General features: G+C 44.2%; 1 protein-coding gene across 1 annotated transcript in view; it reads right to left on the bottom strand.

Moving 5' to 3' along the window:
• tmem71 (transmembrane protein 71) overlaps positions 1-6,985 on the bottom strand; it is a 26,026-nt gene extending 19,041 nt beyond the window's left edge. The window contains exon 1 of the mRNA XM_029642012.2: positions 6,828-6,985. The gene's annotated coding sequence lies outside the window, so the exon portion shown is untranslated. The remainder of the gene's footprint in view (positions 1-6,827) is intronic.
• Positions 6,986-18,336: the final 11,351 nt, after the last annotated feature.

Consider the following 18,336-nt stretch of genomic DNA (forward strand, 5'->3'; position numbering starts at 1 on the left):
CTTATATTTGCTTGAAAATCTATGGCAAGACCTGAAAATGGTTTTCTAGCAATGATCAACAACCAATTTGACAGAGCTTGAGGATGTGGAAAGCACTTTGAGACTTGGAATCGCTCCCAAAGGTGAATCTAACATGTAATAACTCAGGGGGTTGAATACTTACACTAGTATATATATACAGTGGGGCAAAAAAGTATTTACTCAGCCACCAATTGTGCAAGTTTCTCCCACTTAAAAAGATGAGGCCTGTAATTTTCATCATAGGTACACTATGACAGACAAAATTAGGGAAGAAAATCACACTGTAGGATTTTTTATGAATTTACTTGCAAATTATGGTGGAAAATAAGTATTTGGTCGCCTACAAAAGTTTCTCAATACTTTGTTATATACCCTTTGTTGGCAATGACAGAGGTCAAACGTTTTCTGTAAGTCTTCACAAGGTTTTCACACACTGTCGCTGGCATTTTGGCCCATTCCTCCAGAGCCAGAAATCTTGCTTGTTTGTAGGTGACCAAATACTTATTTTCCACCATAATTTGCAAATAAATTCATTAAAAATCCTACAATGTGATTTTCTGGATTTTTTTTTCTCATTTTTGTCTGTCATAGTTTAAGTTTACCTATGATGAAAATTACAGGCCTCTCATCTTTTTAAGTGGGAGAACTTGCACAATTTGTGGCTGACTAAATACTTTTTTGTCCCACTGTACACACACACACGTATGTGGACACCCCTTCAAATGAATGGACCTGTTGCTGACAGGTGTATATAATCTAGCACACAGCCATGCAATCTCCATAGATAAACATTGGCAGAATGGCCTTACTGAAAAGCTCAGTGACATTCAACGTGGCATCCTATAACGTCATAGGATGCCGCCTTTCCAACAAGTGAGTAACATTTCTGCCTTGCTAGGGCTGCCCTGATCAAGTGCTGTTATTGTGGAAACGTCTAGGAGCAACAACGGCTCAGCCCGCAAAGCGGTAGGCCACACAAGCTCACAGAACGGGACCACCATGTGCTGAACAAGTAGCGCGTATAAATCATTTGTCCTTGGTTGCAACACTCTCTACCAAGTTCCAAACTGCCTCTGAAAGCAACGTCAGCACAATAACTGTTCATCGGGAGCTTAATGAAATGGGTTTCCATGGCCGAGCAGCCACACACAAGCCTAAGATCACCATGCGCAAAGCCAAGCATCGGCTGGAGTGATGTAAAGCTCGCCACCATTGGACTCTGGAGTAGCTACAGCATACAATGACAAGATTTTAAGTTTTAAGTTAAGCTTCCAACTTTGTAGCAATAGTTTGGGGAAGGCCTTTTCCTCTTTCACCATGACAATGCCGCCGTGCACAAAGCGAGGTCGATACAGAAATGGTTTGTGTGTAGGTATGTAGCTTTCTGAAGCCAGGTTGAAGGGACCTTTTGAGAAGTGTCTTTTGATGTTACTAGTATAAAGCCACAGCCTTGATGCACTCGACCGTTCGGGAAAGCGTACGTTGCCTTTTTTTGGTTTGAATATGATTCAAATAAAAGGCTGACATTCTGTCTCGTCTCTTGTGGCACAGGGATGGCATTTCACTTCGCAATATGGACGTCAACATAAACACGCGACTCGGAACATGGTATCTCAAATCTATCACAGGTCCTTATGCTACAGAGTAAAACCAAGTCTTAAGGCCTGAGCCGTGCATATCTCCCTGAACTAAAATAAAAGGGGATACATGGATGTTGTGTGAGCCAGCAGTGGAACAATGCTAGAAAGCCAAGGGCTGTTGACATGGACAGTCGATTGTGTCTTTTGCGCTGGGCAATGAAGACAAAAGCCAGCAGGCCTCTTCAGTCATGTGGCTTCAGTTGTCATTGTTTTTACACTCCGTTTAAAGAGTGAACACAACCCGGATTTCCTGGGGAAGTGACAGGCAGCTATCTTTCTTCCTGTGTGTTCATTTGACAGTAAAAGTAGAGTCACTATGTAGAATGAGCAACATTAGACAAACATGGGTATGAAAATGTATAATACAATGGCAATACACTACTGGTCAAAAGTTTTAGAACACACTCATTCATGTGTGTCCAAAGTTGTCATCAAGGCAAAGGGTGGCTATTTGAAGAATCTCAAATATAAAATATATTAAGATTTGTTTAACACTTTTTTTTGGTTACTACATGATTCCATATGTGTTATTTCATAGTGTTTATGTCTTCACTATTATTCTACAATGTAGAAATAGTAAAAAAATAAAAACTTTTGACTGGTAGTGTACATTACAATGGTTTTGATTATAGTCTTACAAAGTACCTAACAGTAAAGTGAATCATGGTCATATAATGATTTTACACAATAACCATCATTGGTTACAATGACAACAGTTCAACAATTCACAAAGCTAAGTAGTGATAGGTGATGTGACAAGTAAAATCTAATCAACCCTTTTCCATGTTCTGTGAAGTTTCTCTTGATAAGCCATGTAGCAATATAATATACATTTATATTTGAGTACTTGAAGTGGTTTTAAAGGCTAGATACATATCCCACCACAAGCCAAAGATCGCTTGTGCACTGACTATCTTCCATCATTAGGAAATGGAACATTACGTAATAGACATAAAAGCAATTAGTTTACAACAAATGAAATTGTGGCAACAACAAAAAACACTACATGTTTTACACTACAATTGATGACTGACATTATCTAAATTACTATTTAATTGTATGTCTACAATATATATTCAGTGCTGGCATTGTAGACATTTACCTACAAATAATGTCAATGATATACAGTGTGGTCTGATTGCCACCCTTCTGTATAAAATAATTCAAATACTGAGCTATGTTGTATGCAAAAGAACTTTGGGAAATTATACTTTATACTAATACAAGAAAGATTTTGTTTAACTAGTAATATTTGTATTTTTTCCCAAAAAGGTAGTGGTCAAAATGATTGACAACCCTAAAAATTATGAAGTTGTCAAAAGTTTTGTATTTGTTCCAATATTTCTAGCACGCAATGACTACATCAAGGTTGTGACTGAAAGTTGTTGGATGCATTTGCAGTTCGTTTTGGTTGTTTCATATTATTTTGTGCCCAATAGAAATGAATGGTAAATAATATATTGTCATTTTCAAAGTTCTGTTATTTTCCAGATTGACTGACCTTCATGTCTTAACCCTGGTGTTGTCTTAAGGGTCAAAAATGACCCGCCACTATGTTTAACAGCAGATAAAACACCCTAAATTATATTTTATCAACTTGAAATGTTATGAGGAGTGACCCCAACATTAGAAAAAGTGAAACATTGCCTTTGTTCATAATTCCATGAAAGCTGTACACCACCAGGGTACAAAGATCGTCTTAGGGTCATTTTTGACCTGGCAGTTATAAAATCATTATCTCTCACACACACACACACACGCATGAGATTGATTGAGATTATGTGTGCTAGAGATTAAACTCAGCCAGCAGCTCCGGAAGAGGAAGATCACCATGGTTGGCACCGTTAGAACAAGCCTGAGCTCCCCCCTGCACTCCTTGAAACAAGGGGGAAGAGAGGGCTTCTCATCAAAGTTTGCCTTCACCGCCACTATAGTTTCTTACCTCCCGAAGAAGAACAAAAATGTGGTCCTCCTGAGCACACTGCACAAAACAGCTGAGATCAGTGATCGTGAGGACAGGAAGCCAGCCATAATCCTGGACGACAACCACAACAAAGGAGGCGTGGACAACCTGGACAAGGTTATTGGAACTTACAGCTGCAGGAGGATGACTGTCCGCTGGCCCCTGGTCATCTTCCATTACATCATTGATGTGTCCTCATACAGTGTCTTCGTGATATGGAAAAAGAGCAACACTACCTGGATGCCTGATAAGCGGAACAAGAGGAGGGTGTTCCTGGAGCAGCTGGGAAAGGTACTTGTAACCCCACACATTCAAAGAAGGGAGTGCCTCCCAGTAGCCTCTGCAGTGCTTGTGAAAGCTGTTCAGGGGGCTGAATCTGATCCACCTGAGGCTGCAGCTGGGGCAGGCAAGAGAAAGAGATGCCAATTCTGCCCCCCGAAGAAGGACTGTAAAACAAATACGATGTGCTGCAAATGTGAGAAATACATCTGCAAAGTCAATGCACACACACTTGCATACTGTCCTCCATGTGCTAATTAGAGTTGATTGATTCATGTTCTTCACGTTTTTGTTTTGTATCTATTATCTTATTTATTGTTGTTGTTTATACACCTTGTGGGTGGGGGTAATTTTTTTTTTTTTTAAATGGGAGAAGACTAATATTTTGTAGTTGAATTCCTCATTGTACAGTATATAAGAATATATCACTATGTTGCCAAAAAAGTTCAAGACTTAGTGTTTCCCCTCAATAAAATGCAAATTTCTTATTTATTTTATTTGATTTAACCTTTAAACAGGAAGGGCTCATTGAGATTAAAATCTCTTTTTCAAGAGCGCCCTGGCCAAGATAGGCAGCACCAAGTCATTACAAAAGAATTACAGACAGACAACATGAAAAACTACATCTAGTAAAAACCATTGAATTAACAAGAGTATAAAACAGCAAATTAAAAACATTGACAGGTCAGGGAATCAGCCTCAAACCCCTTCATCAGTGATTTAAAAACACCAATCGGGACAAGTTCTTCCAGTTTAAAAGTATTTTGTAAGGTGTTCCAATACGATGGCCAGAGTACATAAAAGCCCTTTTACCAAATTCAGTTTGGACATTTGGAACAGTTAGCAGGATAAATTCCAGCGAACGAAGAGACGACCCGCCACATTTCTGAACAATAAAAATGCACAAATAAAAAGGTAGTAAACCCAAAATGGCTATGTAAATAAAAGTATACCAGTGACTGAGCCTACGAGTGACTAGAGAAGGCCAGCCAACCCTGGTATACAAAGTGCAGTGGTGCGTAAGGGTTTTGCAGTTTAAAATAAATCTCAAAGTACCATGGTAAAGAGTGTCAATTGATCTCAAACACTGAGCGGAAGCATTCATATATAAAATATCCCCATAGTCTAGTAAAGGCATGTAGCTGATACTAGCCTCCTTTTGGCTTCAAAATAAAAACAGGCCTTATTCCAAAAATAAAATCCCAAATTCAGCTTCAATTTTTTTGTAAGTTGTTGAATATGCAATTTAAAAAGAGAGGCCTTCATCAATTAAAATTCCAAGATATTTATGAGGTTACAACCTCCATCTCCTTGCCCTGACAGGTAGGTGGTGATAGGTGAAAGGTTCAGAGGTCTATTTCTTGCATTTCTTGCATTAGAAAAAACACCATTAGTTTAGTTGTCAGTATTGAGGATAAGCTTCAATTGACACAAGGTATAGGCTATATAAGTGCTATCTCTTGCAACAACAAAAAAAATGTTTACACTTATGCAGTACCTTTAGCAATAATAATAATACACCTCTACTTTAGTAAAGAAAACAATTGCCAGGTGTGTTGTAATAAAAACGAGTTGTCTCAACTGATTAACTGCAGTCTTTCTGCATTGTGAAGAGGGAAAACCCAGATATTCACAACATTTGTGAAGAATGGCAGGTTGTTTCTTCATGCAAAATAGATTTGGGGTTTAAAATTCAATTAAGCTGCTTTATTTTAGGGGTTTAGTGAAGGCGTGTCATTTTTTACCCTTAGCACAAGGTATACAGAATGTTAAGACTACACAAGGGTTAAAGTAATGATGGACTGTCGTTTCTCTTTATTTGAGCTGTTCTTGCCATAATATGGACCAAATGGGGCTATTGTCACAACACAACTGATTGGCTCAAACGAATTAAGGAAAGAAATTCCACAAAGTAACTTTTATCAAGGCACACATGTTAATGGAAATGCATTCCAGGTGACTACCTCATGAAGCTGGTTGAGAGAATGACAAAAGTGTGCAAAGCTGTCATCAAGGCAAAGGGTGGCTATTTTCAAGAATGTCAAATATAAAATATTTAGATTTGTTTTACACTTTTTTGGTTAGTACATGATTCCATATGTATTATTTCATAGTTTCTGTCATCACTATTATTATACAATGTAGAAAATAGTAGAAATAAAGAAAAATCCTGGAATGAGTAGCTGTGTCCAAACTTTTGACTGGTACTGTATGAGTAACCATAAATACTGTAATTGCTTTATTAGGTCAGAGCTTGAATTAAGCATACGTTAATTGGTGTCTTTCAGACCTGCTGAGAAGTGCAAATTCCATTTAACTATCCCAGTTGCCTCAGGACTGCATGCCATATGATACATGAGGCATTGCTTTGTTATTTGTCTGAATTTGACATTTGAGTTTCAATTGAAGAAGAAATTCACTATTGTTATCGCCTATTGTGCATAAGGGACTTTCACCCCTTCTGAAAAATTCTAAATGAAAGCCTGTCATCTGAACCTAGCAGGTTGGCTACCGGTAGGCCCCGACTGATGATGCAGGATCTGATGATGCTGGAGCTTTTGCTGCTGGAGGAAAGGGCCTACATAGAAAATGCTATTTGCGGATACAGGGTGCTAGCAAATAGCGTTGCAGCAATAGCCCACTGATTATAGACTAATACTGTCCTTGAAGAATGCTAAGAATGAGTAAGGCTATAACGATACCGTTCATCATAAAACAACAATATTCATATAGGTGTTAATTTCAACAAAGATTTGAAATGAACACTCAAAAATACATAAACACTGTGTCTATTGAATTTCTTATAACATTTCAGTGTAGATCTATCAAGTTCAAAGTCAAGCAGAGAGAAAACAATAGCTGTTTGGTGGAATAGATAGAAGAATCAAATAAAATATTACGTTAAAAGCGATAGGACTACTTACAAACTCTCTCGCTTATCGAAGTCTTTCTCTATGTCCCGGAGAGCGGTAGGCTGTACATAAGCTGCATATGTTTTTATTTAGGATCAATCTATTCTAAACGTTAAGATACGTTCAACAATTCAACATGCAAGCCATGTTGATATTGCCTGGCTATATAGACTAGTATTCTACCAGCAGCACAATTTACGACGTCAGTTTGTATGGTAATGAGGAAACCATCAAAATAAAAGCCCGCATTCAAAACATTGCAATGTGGATAACTAATTCAAAAGAAATATAATTTTATATCAATGCCCACTTTTATTGTGCCAACAAGAAAATCCAAAAAGTAATTTATGTTATGATCCACACTTCTTTGAAAATATATATAATAATTTATCAAGCCTACAAGCAATACAAGACTATTATTTTGGTGGGAGATTATATGGTTTTAAATACCTCAATGGATCAATAAAGGAAATCACATTACTGTCAGGTCTACTCCCGCTCCCTCCCTCCGGCACTACTAACCACCTGTCCTAGCAAACCATCATTACGCACACCTGGCAACCTTTATCACGCACACCAGCGCCTCAACATTAGGTACACCTGGACTTTGTCACTTCCCTGATTACTCCCCCTTTATCTAGCACTCCGTTGTTGTTGTCACCCATCAGGCAGTATTGTTTCTGTCTTATGTTCAGATGCTACGGTTGTGCCTGTATCCATTCTATGTTTATTCTTATTAAACTCACTGACTGCACCTGTGTGACAGTATAACTTTAATCCGTCCCCTCGCCCATACCCGGGCTCCTCTGCAGACATCAACAACAGTCACCCACGAAGCATCGTTACCCATCGCTCCACAAAAGCCGCAGCCCTTGCAGAGCAAGGGGAACCACTACTTCAAGGTCTCAGAGCAAGTGACATCACCGATTGAAACGCTATTAGCGCGCACCACCTCTAACTAGCTAGCCATTTCACATCCGTTACACCTGCTTAGTGACTCCCTGCATCTTTGTTACAGAATACTGTCTAGCCGAATGGAAGCAGCAGCCAACCGAGACATCTCCCAGATGGTCGGCGAACAGGGAGACCTATTTCGGCCAAAACCACGTCCAGCTGGTGCAACTGTGGATGGCTATGGATGAGGTCCTCCGCTTTCTTCAATGTCTAGATCTTCCTCAAGGGGTATCATCCCCAACTAGCGGAGGATCTTCTACCAGCGAGCCAGCACCCCAGTCGACCCAGCGAGCCAGCACCCCAGCCTGTTCAGCAGTCTTCCCAGGTCAGTGATGCCCATTTGTCCCTCCCGGACAAATGCCTGGACTCCATCCAAATGCCGTGGCTTCCTGTTCATCAAACAGGTGTCCCCACCACCGAGAGGTCCAAGGTTGCCACTGTTATTTTCCTGCTGACCGGGCAGACGATGGAGTGGGTTCTTCCTAGGTTTTGGCCTTTCTAGGGAGTTTTTCCTAGCCACCGTGCTTTTACACCTGCATTGTTTGCTGTTTGGGGTTTTAGGCTGGGTTTCTGTACAGCACTTTGAGATATCAGCTGATGTACGAAGGGCTATATAAATAAATTTGATTTGATTTGATTTGATTTGAGTGGGCTACGGCCGTCTGGGAGAGAGTAGGAACTGGGTTCCTATGGGAGGTTCATGATTCTGTTCAGAGGAGTCTTCAATCATCCATCGGAGGGCAGAGAGGGGGCTGAGCACCTACTCCAACTACGGCAGGAGGACCAGACTGCTGCGGAGTATGCCCTCACCTTCGATACAGTGGCAGAATCCAGTGGATGGAATGAAGAGATCACAGAGATCACGGCCTGGACACCCGGATGTCAGAAGACCTGCTTTCCCTTACCCTGTGGTTCCACGTCGGTTGAGAGTCCTATTGGTTGCCCTCCAGGGCCGACATCCCAGAGGTTTACCAGGATCTCCGGGAGGTTTTCTCCAAGACCCACGCCACCCGACTCCCTCATCTCCCCTGAGACTGTGCCATCAACCCTCTAACAGACTCTGTGCAGCCGCATCTACCCCCTGTTGGTGGCTGAAACCAAGGCTATGGAGGAGTATATCCAGGAGGCTCTTTCATTTGCCCATCCACCTCCCCTTCAGCATGTTTCTTCATGGCCAAGAAGGGCCTCATCTTTGTCCATATATTGACTACAGAGATCTCAATGCCATCTGTACAGCAGATCCCCTTATTATAAGGGACACTTTTAAATGTGCCTTTAGAGGCCATACAATTCAATACTCTTCTTTAAAACAACAGCAATTTAGGTCAAAATAGTTCATATTGACCTCTACAGGATCGGTGGGACCCCCGTGAGACAGTTGAGCTAATGTGATTAACATGAGGTTGAAGTAACAAGAGAATTTCCCAGGACATAGACATATCTGATATTGGCATATTCACTGCACTGTCCAATTTACAGTGAAAGAATACCATGCTATTGTTTGTGGAGAGTGCACAAAGTTATTAATAAACCAATTAGGCACATTTGGGCAGGCTTGAGAACATTTTGAACAGAAAGGCAATGGTTCATTGGATCAGTCTAAAGCTTTGCACATATACTACTGCCATCTAGGGGCCAAAATATAAATGGTGCCTGGGCTGAAAGAGGAAGCAAATAACTTGAAGCATATATTTTCATTTTAGTTTCCTCCATCTCCATGAACCAAAGTTAAATGTAAGGATTTTTTTCTTCTATGAATGATGTAAAATTAACAGCTGTACAGAAACACTCAAGTGAAGTCCAAATTACAGAGGAGGAACTTCTTGATGCAATTGAAGCCTTCAAATCCAGGAAAACTCCAGAGCTGAATGGCATGCCAGTTGAGGTATATCAAACCTTTTTGATGTATTTAGAGGACTGTTAGTTACATGTTATAAACACTCCTATAAAATGGTAGATTATCAGATAGTCAACTAAATCTACTATTGTTTAAACAGGACCCAGGTGGTAAATATAGGTGTACAGTGCATTCGGAAAGTATTCAGACCCCCTTGAATATATCCACATTTTGTAAATTACAGCCTTATTCTACAATATCCCATAATGACAAAGCGATAACAGGTTGACATTTTGACAAATTTATTTAAATAAAAAACAGAAATACCTTATTTACATACGTATTCAGACCCTTTGCTATTACACTCAAAATTGAGCGCAGTTGCATCCTGTTTCCATTGATAATCCTTGAGATGTTTCTACAACTTGATTGGAGTCCACCTGTGGTAAATTCTACTGATTGGACATGATTTGGAAAGGCACACACCTGTCTATATCAGGTCCCACAGAGCAAAAACCAAGCCAAGAGGTTGAAGGAAGTGTCCGTATAGCTCCGAGACAGGATTCAGCCGAGGCACAAATCTGGGGAAGGGTACCAAAAAATGTCTGCAGCATTGAAGGTCCCCAAGAAGGCAGTGGCCTCCATTATTCGTAAATGGAAGAAGTTTGGAACCACCAAGACACTTCCTAGAGCTGGCCACCTGCCCGAACTGAGCTATCAGGGGAGAAGGGCCTTGGTCAGGGAGGTGACCAAAAACCTTATGGTCACTCTGACAGAGCTCCAGAGTTCCTCTGTGGAGATGGGAGAACCTTCCAGAAGGTAATCTCTGTAGCACTCCACCAATCAGGCCTTTTTGGTAGAGTGACCAGACGGAAGCCACATATTGATTCAACAGTAGCTAAGATGGGGAGAAGTCTGTCTATAATAAAGTGATACTCTGCCTTAACACTATCAACAAGGTAGGTCCTACAGGCCCTAGTTTCGTCGCACCTTGACTACACCTTATGGAACAGCGAGGACTGTGAAGCAACACAAACATAGGCACATACACATGCATATACACACACGCACGCACGCACACACACACACACACACAATAACATACATACTACACATACACATGGATTTAGTACTGTAGATATGTGGTAGTGGTGGAATAGGGGCCTGAGGGCACACAGTGTGTTGTGAAATCTGTGTAATGTATTGTAATGTTTTTTTAAATTGTATAAACCGCCTTAATTTTAATGGACCCCAGGGGATCCATATTAAATACAAATTCTCTACAGTAAAAGCACATGATAGCCCTCTTGGAGCTTGCTAAAAGGCACCTAAAGGACTCTGACCATGAGAAACAACTCTCTGGTCTGATGAAACCAAGATTAAACTCTTTGGCCTGAATGCCAAGAATCACGTCTGGAGGAAACCTGGCACCATCCCTAAGGTGAAGCATGGTGGTGGCAGCATCATGTTGTGGGGATCTTTTTCAGTTGCAGGGAGACTAGTCAGGATTGAGGGAATGATGAATGGAGCAAAGTTCAGAGAGATCCTTGATGAAAACCTGCTCCAGAGTGCTCAGGAGCTCAGACTGGGGCGAAGGTTCACCTTCCAACAGGACAATGACCCTAAGCACACAGCCAGGACAATGCAGGAGTGACTTCGGGACAAGTCTCTGAATGTCGTTGAGTGGCCCAGCCAGAGCCCGGATTTGAACCCGATTGAACATCTCTGGACAGACCTGAAAATAGCTTTGCAACGACGCTCCCCATCCAAGCTGACAGAGCTTGAGAGGATCTGCAGAGAAGAATAGGAGAAACTCCCCAAATACAGGTGTGCCACGCTTGTCGCTTCATATCCAAGAAGACTTGAGGCTGTAATCGCTGCCAAAGGTGCTTCAATAAAGTACTGATTAAAGGGTCTGCATACTTATGTAAATGTGATATTTCCATTTTTTATTTCATACATTTGCTAAAAATGACAAAAGACTGTTTTTGGTTTGTAATAATGAGGTCTTGTGTGTAAAGTGATGAGGGGGGAAAACGATTTTAGAATAAGGTTGTAACGTAACTGTCACGTTCTGACCTTAGTTCTTTTATTATGTCTTTGTTTTAGTATGGTCAGGGTGTGAGTTGAGTGGGTTGTCTATGTTCCTTTTTCTATCTTTTGGGATTTCTGTGTTTGGCCTGGTATAGTTCTCAATCATAGGCAGCTGTTTATCGTTGTCCCTGATTGAGAACCATATTTAGCTAGCCTGGTTTCAATTTTGAGTTGTGGGTGATTATTTTCCGTGTTAGTGTTTGTTACCACACGGGACCGTTTTTGTTTGTTTCACTTTGTTATTTTGTATTTTTGTAGTGTTCAGTTTGTCTTATTAAAATGAACACTTACCACGCTGCAAATTGGTCCGACCTCTCTTACTCCTCATCAGAGGAAGACAACGAATGTTACAGTAACAGAATGTGGTCTGAAAACTTTCAGAATGTACTGAATACACTTCCGTTAAAAAGTTTGGGGTCACTTAGAAATGTCCTTGTTTTTTAAAGAAAAGCAAATTTTTTATTCATTTAAAATAACATAAAATTGATCAGAAATACAGTATATACATTGTTAATGTTGTAATTGAGTATTGTTGCTGGAAATGGCAGATTTTTTGGGTAGAATATCTACATAGGCATACAGAGGCCCATTATTAGCAACCATCACTCCGGTTTTCCAATGGCACGTTGTGTTAGCTAATCCAAGTTTATCATTTTAAACGGCTAATTGATCATAAGAAAACCCTTTTGCAATTATGTTAGCACAGCTGACAACTGTTGTGCTGATTAAAGAAGCAATTAAACTGGACTTCATTAGACTAGTTGAGTATTTGGAGCATCAGCATTTGTGGGTTCGACTACAGGCTCAAAATGGCTATAAACAAATAACTTTCTTCTGAAACTCGTCAATCTATTCTTGTTCAGAGAAATGAAGGCTATTACATGCGAGAAATTGCCAAGAAACTGGAGATCTCATACAACGCTGTGTACTCCCTTTGCAGAACAGCTCAAACTGGCTCCAATGAGAATATAAAGAGGAGTCGGAGGCCACAGTGCACAACTGAGAAAGAGGACAAGTACATTAGAGTGTCTAGTTTGAGAAACAGATGCCTCACAAGTCCTCAACTGGCAGCTTCATTCAATAGCACCCCCAAAACACTAGTCTCAACGTCAACAGTGAAGAGGTGACTCCAGGATGCTGGTCTTCGAGGCAGCTCAAATAAGCAAAGAGAAACAACAGTCCGTCATTACTTTAAGATATGAAGGTCAGTCAATCCAGAAAATGTCAATAACTTTTTTTAAATTCTTCAAGTGCAGTCGCAAAAACCATCAAGCGCTACGATGAAACTGGCTCTCATGAGGACTGCCACAGTAAAGGATTACCTAGAGTTACCTCTGCTGCAGAGGATAAGTTCATAACAGTTACCAGCCTCAGAAATTGCAGCCCAAATAAATGCTTCACAGAGTTCTGACACATCTCAACGTCAACTGTTCAGAGGAGACTGCGTAAATCAGGCCTTCATGGTTGAATTGACGCAAAGAAACCCCTACTAAAGGACACCAATAAGAAGAAGAGACTTGCCTGGGCCAAAAAACATGACCAATGGACATTAGACCAGTGGAAATATCTCCTTTCGTCTGATGAGTCCAAATGTGAGATTTTTGGTTACAACCGCCGTGTCTTTGTGAGATTTTGAGTAAGTGAGCGGATGATATTTGCATGTGTGGTTCCCGCCGTGAAGAATGGAGTGGGACTTGTGATGGTGTGGGGGTGCTTTGCTAGTGACACTGTGATTTATTTAGAATTCTAGCCACACTTAACCAGCATGGCTACCACAGCATCTTGCAGCAATACGTCATCCCATCTGGTGAGGGCGTGACAGTACCCCCCCCCAAAGGTGCGAACTCCCGGCCGCAAACCTAAACCTATATGGGAGGGTCTGGGTGGGCATCTAACCTCGGTGGCGACTCTGGTTCTGGACGCCGCCCCCTTCTTTACTCTGAGTCCGCTCTTGTAGCACCGACCCGTGGATCATCATTTAACATTTACATTTAAGTCATTTAGCAGACGCTCTTATCCAGAGCGACTTACAAATTGGTGCATTCACCTTATGACATCCAGTGGAGCAGCCACTTTACAATAGTGCATCTAAATCTTTTAAGGGGGGTGAGAAGGATTACTTTATCCTATCCTAGGTATTCCTTAAAGAGGTGGGGTTTCAGGTGTCTCCGGAAGTTGGTGATTGACTCCGCTGTCCTGGTGTCGTGAGGGAGTTTGTTCCACCATTGGGGGGCCAGAGCAGCGAACAGTTTTGACTGGGCTGAGCGGGAACTGTACTTCCTCAGTGGTAGGGAGGCGAGCAGGCCAGAGGTGGATGAACGCAGTGCCCTTGTTTGGGTGTAGGGCCTGATCAGAGCCTGGAGGTACTGAGGTGCCGTTCCCCTCACAGCTCCGTAGGCAAGCACCATGGTCTTGTAGCGGATGCGAGCTTCAACTGGAAGCCAGTGGAGAGAGCGGAGGAGCGGGGTGACGTGAGAGAACTTGGGAAGGTTGAACACCAGACGGGCTGCGGTGTTCTTGATGAGTTGTAGGGGTTTAATGGCACAGGCAGGGAGCCCAGCCAACAGCGAGTTGCAGTAATCCAGACGGGAGATGACAGCTCCGTCTTGCCGAGGTTCAGCTTGAGGTGGTGATCCGTCATCCACACTGATATGTCTGCCAGACATGCAGAGATGCGATTCGCCACCTGGTCATCAGAAGGGGGAAAGGAGAAGATTAATTGTGTGTCGTCTGCATAGCAATGATAGGAGAGACCATGTGAGGTTATGACAGAGCCAAGTGACTTGGTGTATAGCGAGAATAGGAGAGGGCCTAGAACAGAGCCCTGGGGGACACCAGTGGTGAGAGCACGTGGTGAGGAGACGGATTCTCGCCACGCCACCTGGTAGGAGCGACCTGTCAGGTAGGACGCAATCCAAGCGTGGGCCGCGCCGGAGATGCCCAACTCGGAGAGGGTGGAGAGGAGGATCTGATGGTTCACAGTATCGAAGGCAGCCGATAGGTCTAGAAGGATGAGAGCAGAGGAGAGAGAGTTAGCTTTAGCAGTGCGGAGCGCCTCCGTGATACAGAGAAGAGCAGTCTCAGTTGAATGTCTAGTCTTGAAACCTGACTGATTTGGATCAAGAAGGTCATTCTGAGAGAGATAGTGGGAGAGCTGGCCAAGGACGGCACGTTCAAGGGTTTTGGAGAGAAAAGAAAGGGATACTGGTCTGTAGTTGTTGACATCGGAGGGATCGAGTGTAGGTTTTTTCAGAAGGGGTGCAACTCTCGCTCTCTTGAAGACGGAAGGGACGTAGCCAGCGGTCAGGGATGAGTTGATGAGCGAGGTGAGGTAAGGGAGAAGGTCTCCGGAAATGGTCTGGAGAATAGAGGAGGGGATAGGGTCAAGCGGGCAGGTTGTTGGGCGGCCGGCCGTCACAAGACGCGAGATTTCATCTGGAGAGAGAGGGGAGAAAGAGGTCAGAGCACAGGGTAGGGCAGTGTGAGCAGAACCAGCGGTGTCGTTTGACTTAGCAAACGAGGATCGGATGTCGTCGACCTTCTTTTCAAAATGGTTGACGAAGTCATCTGCAGAGAGGGAGGAGGAGGGGGGAGGAGGATTCAGGAGGGAGGAGAAGGTGGCAAAGAGCTTCCTAGGGTTAGAGGCAGATGCTTGGAATTTAGAGTGGTAGAAAGTGGCTTTAGCAGCAGCGACAGAAGAGGAAAATGTAGAGAGGAGGGAGTGAAAGGATGCCAGGTCCGCAGGGAGGCGAGTTTTCCTCCATTTCCGCTCGGCTGCCCGGAGCCCTGTTCTGTGAGCTCGCAATGAGTCGTCGAGCCACGGAGCGGGAGGGGAGGACCGAGCCGGCCTGGAGGATAGGGGACATAGAGAGTCAAAGGATGCAGAAAGGGAGGAGAGGAGGGTTGAGGAGGCAGAATCAGGAGATAGGTTGGAGAAGGTTTGAGCAGAGGGAAGAGATGATAGGATGGAAGAGGAGAGAGTAGCGGGGAGAGAGAGCGAAGGTTGGGACGGCGCGATACCATCTGAGTAGGGGCAGTGTGGGAAGTGTTGGATGAGAGCGAGAGGGAAAAGGATACAAGGTAGTGGTCGGAGACTTGGAGGGGAGTTGCAATGAGGTTAGTGGAAGAACAGCATCTAGTAAAGATGAGGTCGAGCGTATTGCCTGCCTTGTGAGTAGGGGGGAAGGTGAGAGGGAGAGGTCAAAAGAGGAGAGGAGTGGAAAGAAGGAGGCAGAGAGGAATGAGTCAAAGGTAGGCGTGGGGAGGTTAAAGTCGCCCAGAACTGTGAGAGGTGAGCCGTCCTCAGGAAAGGAGCTTATCAAGGCATCAAGCTCATTGATGAACTCTCCGAGGGAACCTGGAGGGCGATAAATGATAAGGATGTTAAGCTTGAAAGGGCTGGTAACTGTGACAGCATGGAATTCAAAGGAGGCGATAGACAGATGGGTAAGGGGAGAAAGAGAGAATGACCACTTGGGAGAGATGAGGATCCCGGTGCCACCACCCCGCTGACCAGAAGCTCTCGGGGTGTGCGAGAACACGTGGGCGGACGAAGAGAGAGCAGTAGGAGTAGCAGTGTTATCTGTGGTGATCCATGTTTCCGTCAGTGCCAAGAAGTCGAGGGACTGGAGGGAGGGATAGGCTGAGATGAACTCTGCCTTGTTGGCCGCAGATCGGCAGTTCCAGAGGCTACCGGAGACCTGGAACTCCACGTGGGTCGTGCGCGCTGGGACCACCAGATTAGCGTGGCCGCGGCCACGCGGTGTGGAGCGTTTGTATGGTCTGTGCAGAGAGGAGAGAACAGGGATAGACAGACACATAGTTGACAGGCTACAGAAGAGGCTACGCTAATGCAAAGGAGATTGGAATGACAAGTGGACTACACGTCTCGAATGTTCAGAAAGTTGAGCTTACGTAGCAAGAATCTTATTGACTAAAATGATTAAAAATGATACAGTACTGCTGAAGTAGGCTAGCTGGCAGTGGCTGCGTTGTTGACTTTGTAGGCTAGCTGGCAGTGGCTGCGTTGTTGATTCGGGGGCTAGCTGGCTAGCTAGCAGTGTTGATTACGTTACGTTGCGTTAAAAGAACGACAATAGCTGGCTAGGTAACCTAGAAAATCGCTCTAGACTACACAATTATCTTTGATACAGAGACGGCTATGTAGCTAGCTATGTAGCTAGCTACGATCAAACAAATCAAACCGTTGTACTGTAATGAAATGAAATGAAAATGTGATACTACCTGTGGAGCGAGGCGGAATGCGACCGGGTTGTTGAGTTCTATTCCGTAGACGTTGCCTAGCTGTTGGCTAGCTAGCAGTGTCTCCTACGTTAAGGACGACAAATAGCTGGCTAGCTAACCTCGGTAAATTAAGATAATCACTCTAAAACTACACACTCTAAACTACACAATTATCTTGGATACGAAGACAGCAAAGACAACTATGTAGCTAGCTAACACTACACTAATCAAGTCGTTCAGTTGAGGGTAATAGTTTCTACAGTGCTGCTATTCTTATTGACTAAAATGATTAAAAATGATACAGTACTGCTGAAGTAGGCTAGCTGGCAGTGGCTGCGTTGTTGACTTTGTAGGCTAGCTGGCAGTGGCTGCGTTGTTGATTCAGGGGCTAGCTGGCTAGCTAGCAGTGTTGATTACGTTACGTTGCGTTAAAAGAACGACAATAGCTGGCTAGGTAACCTAGAAAATCGCTCTAGACTACACAATTATCTTTTATCATCGTCGGAGGCTCTGGACTGCAGATCCTCGCCGTAGGCCCCGGGCTGGGGACCCTCGCTGCGTGGATCATCGCCGGATGTTCTGGACTGGGGACCGTTGCTGGAGACCCCGGACTGGGGACCTTCGCTGGAGACCCCGGACTGTGGCCCGTCGTTGGAGGTTCCGGACTGTGGCCCATCGTTGGAGGTTCCGGACTGTGGCCCATCGTTGGAGGTTCCGGACTGTGGCCCGTCGTTGGAGGTTCCGGACTGTGGCCCGTCGTTGGAGGTTCCGGATTGTGGCCCGTCGTTGGAGGTTCCAGTCTGTGGCCCGTCATTGGAGGTTCCGGTCTGTGAACTGTCACCGGACGCTCTGGACTGGGTACTGTCGCCGGACGCTCTGGACTGGGTACTGTCGCCGGACGCTCTGGACTGGGTACTGTCGCCGGACGTTCTGGACTGGTGGTACCGGGCTGGTGACACGCACCTCAGGGCGAGTGCGGGGAGGAGGAACAGGGCGACTGGACTGCCGAGGCACACTATAGGCCTGGTGCGTGGTGCCGGCACTGGTGGTACCGGGCTGGGGACACGCACCTCAGGGCAGGTGCGAGGAGCAGGAACAGGACGTACTGAACCCTGGAGGCGCACTGGAGGTCTGGTGCGTGGTGCCGGAACTGGTGGTAGCGGGCTGGTGACACGCACCTCAGGGCGAGTGCGGGGAGGAGGAACAGGGCGTACTGGGCTCTGAAGGCGCACAGGAAGCCTGGTGCGTGGTGTTGGCACTGGTGGTACTGGGCTGGTGACACGCACCTCAGGGCGGATGCGGGGAAGAGGCACAGGATACACTGGACCGTGGAGACGCATTGGAGATCCAGAACATAGAGCTGGCTCAATACGTCCTGGCTGGATGCCCATT

The sequence above is a fragment of the Oncorhynchus nerka genome, linkage group LG9b (genome assembly GCF_034236695.1).
Source record: "Oncorhynchus nerka isolate Pitt River linkage group LG9b, Oner_Uvic_2.0, whole genome shotgun sequence".
Classification (NCBI taxonomy): Eukaryota; Metazoa; Chordata; class Actinopteri; order Salmoniformes; family Salmonidae; genus Oncorhynchus; species Oncorhynchus nerka.